The sequence below is a fragment of the Macaca mulatta genome, chromosome 1 (assembly GCF_049350105.2).
Source record: "Macaca mulatta isolate MMU2019108-1 chromosome 1, T2T-MMU8v2.0, whole genome shotgun sequence".
Taxonomy (NCBI): Eukaryota; Metazoa; Chordata; class Mammalia; order Primates; family Cercopithecidae; genus Macaca; species Macaca mulatta.
The window spans coordinates 84,254,466-84,259,488 of record NC_133406.1 but is presented as its reverse complement, the minus strand read 5'-3'; the positions used below and the strand labels follow the sequence as shown (position 1 = coordinate 84,259,488).

General features: G+C 42.3%; 1 pseudogene; it reads left to right on the top strand.

Annotated features, from left to right (window-relative positions):
* Positions 1 to 2,480: 2,480 nt before the first annotated feature.
* On the top strand, positions 2,481 to 2,829 carry LOC698436 (CDKN2AIP N-terminal-like protein pseudogene; annotated as a pseudogene).
* The last annotated feature ends 2,194 nt before the right edge of the window (positions 2,830 to 5,023 follow it).

Below are 5,023 nucleotides of genomic sequence, written 5' to 3'. Positions count from 1 at the left end.
TGTCTTTCTGTATGGTTCTGTCAAAGAAAGAGTATCTTAGATTAGGATGCATGCCCAAGACCCCATAAGCCTGCTGTTCAAGCCAGCCCAACAAAACTGTCAGTAACAATCTTAGCTACAGGCCTCCATCTTGTTTCATGTCCTTGGGAACATGACCTGTAACCACGTGGCAATACTTTGTTTTAGTCTCTGCCATTTTACAATGGTGACTGTCTTCTTGTGCTAAGTCAGTTCCTGAGTGAAGGCCACAAAAATCAAACAAGCCAGTTTGTCAATCTGGATGACTCCAGCTAATCCTTCAAGGGCAGGGTTTACAAAATATCTTAAGCATTGATCTTGAGAGCAGTTTAGGGAGGGTCAAAATCTTGCAGCCTTCGGCTGCATGGCTCCTGGGCCACGGTTTCTAATCCTGTGGCTAGTTTCTTGGCCTGGTCCCCAGGCAAGAGGAAAGTATACCTTGGGAAGTGGCTGTTACCGTCTTTGTTTTAGAATATAGACTGTAAACCTGGCTCCTCCCAAAGCTGGTTCAGCCTATGCCCAGGGATGGCCAAGGAGAACTTGAGGGCTAGAAACAAAATGGAGCTGTTTGGGTCAAATCTCTTTCACTGTCTCAGTCACAATTTTGCAATAACAGTTTCAAAAGCTGCCTATCACTCCTTTAAAAATACCTTGTACACTCGCCGTTAAGTCATAACCCGATAAAGGCTTGTTGGTTTCACTTGTATGGTTATTTTTTGTAAAGTTCAGAAGCTGAAAATCTTAACTGCTTGGTGTGGCTCAAGTCAAGTAACAAGGGAACTTAAAAGGATTTTCTTAAAGAGCGGTCAGTTTAATTAAAAGTGGATATTCAAGTTACAGGTATATTTAAAAGGCCTTCTTCTTCGATCTTGTTTTTCTGGAAAAAGGCTCTTTTCTTCTCAGTCGACTGAATGATTTTTCTCCAGTTTTTTTTTTTTTTTGTCTTACCACTCTTAATGCATGCATGAGAGGCCCTAAGATAACTTCTGGTAGCATGGGACTCCTTAGGAAAAACAGAGGAGGCACCACAGACCCCATTTGGGGAAAAAAACCTCTGTTTTCCTCATGAAACCCCAGGATTTAAAAGGATCTCTCTCAAAATCGAAGGCTCTGTTCTGTTTTGCACTGATGGTTTTGAGTTTGGGGGTATCAGAAATTACTTCACATTATGAGAGCTTTGGTGTGTAATAACTAGGTAGAAAATGCACTGTAACCTATGGCTAATAGTAGTTATAAATGAGAGAAGCATGCTCTTGGCCACCTGGAAGATAAGGAAACATGCCCACCCCTCACTGGGAGATGAGACTGTCATCAGGGATGGGCTGATTACAAAATAAGCCAATTGGCTTTGGGTTGCCTTGTAATGAAACACGTGGTAGAAGCACTACACTGTTTTCTCCCATAGTATCTATATGATCTTTTCATAAATTGAGCATTGAAATAAAAGCATAGCAAGGAGGTCTTAAGACACTAATCTGCTGTTTAGTAAAAGGGTCATAAAAGGTTTGTAAAGACTTCACCTCCTGGTCAAATTGCTTTCATTTTAACTAATTGAGGTTAACATTAACAAACTAAAGCAAGGGTAAAATTTGGCTTTGAACAGAACTTTCATGTCATAGTAAAAGCTAATGAAAGGTGTTTGCCTTTTGAGTCATCATTTTGGCAAAATAACTTATGACAATCTGGAAATTGTCCTTCCTGATGCCTGGATTTTGGATGGTTCAGAGGGCCCCTGAAACATTCAGAAAAGAGGTAAACAGGATTATTTGACATGTTTAGTCACATTAGATTGCCAAAATGATTTCCAATCTTCTTTAAGTTATATTTTGGTGAATAATACTAATATATGTTCCAAAATTGTATGTGATTTCTAAAATGCTAATGTCTAAGTATGTGCTATCAATCATAATTAAGGGTAAAGTTATTGTAAACCACGGAAATAAACTTTGTCAGTCTTGTTTTTAACTGTAACTAGCCGGGAATTTTGCCATTGGCAGATAATTGTTGTCTTGTTTTGTTCCTTCTCAAAAGACGATTTATAATCAAGCTATATTAAGGACTTTAACAGGTGCTCTCAAATGCAAGTTTTTAATAGCTTTGAAGGTTGTAACATTGGAATAGAGAAAGAATGTACAGGACTCATAAAGAACTAACATGTTCACAAATATCAAGCAAAACAAGAATTAACTAAGTGGAGTGCATTCAGAAAGTGAAAGCAAACTTTTTGACTTTTGTTTGGAATATTGCTGATCCTTGTTTTGTTTTTCAGAGTCAAGGAAAATTGTTTTAAACTATTTACAAAATTTGGAGGATGTTTATTTTTCTCTGCCTGGTTCCTCTAGAATTTGGAAACTATTTGTGAGTACTCTTAACTTATGGCAATATAGCTGTTTGCATCAGTGCAATAAAAATCCATTTTTCTGACGGCGGCAGGCTATCTAGTCCTTGGCGTGGTGGACACCATGATTGGTGGTGAGGCAGCTGCTGCGGTGGAGGACTTGGTCTCGGGGATACGGCAGGCAGCCAACTTCATGGAACAGTTTCGCTCCTACTTAGAGAGTTAGAAGCAATGGAAGGCCCTCATGGAATTCATCCTGCTCCACCTGCCCGACTACCATGACCCGCCCAATGGTGGTGGCTGCCTGGACCAGCTGCTGTCCCTCTCCATGGTCTGGGCCAACCACCTCTTCCTGGGCTACAGTTACAATAAAGCCCTTTTAGAAGGTGATGGAAATGGCTGGTGGGATGAAAGTGGAAGACCTGCCACAATTTGTTACCAGAAGTGAATTAATGAAAAAACATCAAAGCTAAGCCAGAGGATTTATCACATTTTTATCATCAGCTACAGGATTAGAAAGGAGGCTGGGATGAATGTGACATAGACCACAGCAGGTCTCTTAAGACTCCTGGTATTACCAACATAAAGAGGCAGGTAGAATTAGAAGGATTCTGTTTAGACTGGCTTTTTTAACATTCTCATTTTTCCAGTAGTTATCACTGTGAAAGCATACATGGATATTTATGTATTTATAAATCATGCACTCTAAGATGAGTTCATCAACACTGTAAAAGCCCTCTTTTCTATTTTCAGTTTTTTTTTTTTTTCTTACTGACAAGTCTCACTCTGTCTCCCAGGCAGGAGTACAAATGTGCAGTATTGGCTCATTGCAGCCTTGAACTCCTGGGCTCATATTTTCAGTTTTTAAATGTCAGAATTTTTGTTTAAAATGCCTTTTTGGGACGGGCACAGTGGCTTATGCTTGTAATAATCCCAGCACTTCAGGAGGCCAAGGTGAGTGGATCACCCAAGGTCAGGAGTTCGAGACCAATCTGGCCAGCATGGTGAAATCCTGTCTCTACTAAAAACACAGAAAAATATAGCTGGGCATGGTGGTGAACATCAGTGGTCCCAGCTGCTTGGGAGGCTGCAGTAGGAAAATTGCTTGAACCTGGGAGGCAGAGGTTGCAGTGAGCCGAAATCGCTCCATTGCACTCCATCCTGAGTGACAAAAGTGAAACACCGTCTCAAAAAAATAAAAATTTAAATTTAAATTTAAATTTTAAAAAAATCATTTTTGTTTGTCAACAGGACACAATTGGAAAAACTGGCTATTTTACCAAGGCTTTGACTGAAAGGGTGTGTTTTCCTTTAAGGAATAAAGCCGGACATGCAGAGCCAATAAAAGCCCCTTGGGGAGAACTGGCCTCATACCTTGTCTACAAATCCCTGCACAGGGTTCCTAACCTGTGGTCAGTAAAGAATGTCACTTTCTCACAGCTCTGGAAGCTCTGAGTTTATCTGGGGACCTCAAGAGTTGAGGATCACCCAACTCACAGAAGCAATCAAACTCCAAATGGTGCTGCAAACTGAACCACACATGGACATGCCATTCTTCGAGGACCCTTAGATCCACCCCAGGAGAAGCCCTAGCTGCTGTTCCCCATTCAACACCCCTTTTCAGCAGGAAGTAGCCAGAAAGAGTCATCATCCAAAACCCTGTAACAGCAGTTAGTGTGATATGGCCACAGGGAGGAATGTGGTAGGAGTTATTAAGAAATTATTTTAAGCAGATAGAAAGGGAAAGGAGTCCTTGGGAAGTTTTCATTTTTTAAAGCATTTCCAGAAAAGTTTCTTGTAAAGCAGCAGCTCTTATAGCCAGGCTGGCAACCTTTGATATGCAAATGCAGTCCATTAGAAACTGAGTCCACCCAACATAGCAATTCCCTCCGCCTTCTTGCCCCACATGTTCCTGGCAACATGGCCACCCCCACATAGCCCCACATGTGTAGACCATCTTGGTGCCCTGCATTTGCACATTAAAAGTCTAGGGTGGGAGGTCCAGCTTTTTTGCAGGCTACATGAATGCCATGCCTGGTCAAACCAATCCCCTGGGCCCTATGCAAATCAGACACCACCTCCTCCCGTCTCTATATATACACACCTGGCTGGTTTCTGCCCCACTTGGGGTTCCCTCTCTTGGCTTTGGAGGCCCCCTCCCTCTGTCTCTGTATGGGGGAGCTTCTATCTTCTGCCTTCTCCCATCTTTCTTGCCTATTAAACTCTCCGCTCTTTATAACCACAAAAAAAAAAAAGAAAGAAAAAAAGAAAGAACAAATAAGGACAGGAATCTGAGGTCAGAGACCTGACAAGCCCCTGGGAAGCCTCAAGAGGATGCGGTTCCAATGAGAAAGCAGCTCTAGAAATGAGACCTGTTTTTCTACTCAACGAACACTCAGCAGAACCAACCAGGACTGCCCATAGGCTGGTGTGCACCTGTACAGTTGACCTGTGGATAAAATGTTGAAGTATATTCCCACAAGTTAGCAAGTAGCTGCTACCCTAACATCTCCCCTCCTAGGCCCCATCAACCTGACCACTCAGGACCCTCCAGTGGAATCCAGGAGCTTCCCCAGTCCCACATTCAAGAGTTAACGCTTGGCCCTGCAAGGGGCTCGCGAGATGGCCCGGAGCTTGGCCCACTCCCAGGCATGCCAGTTTTTCATT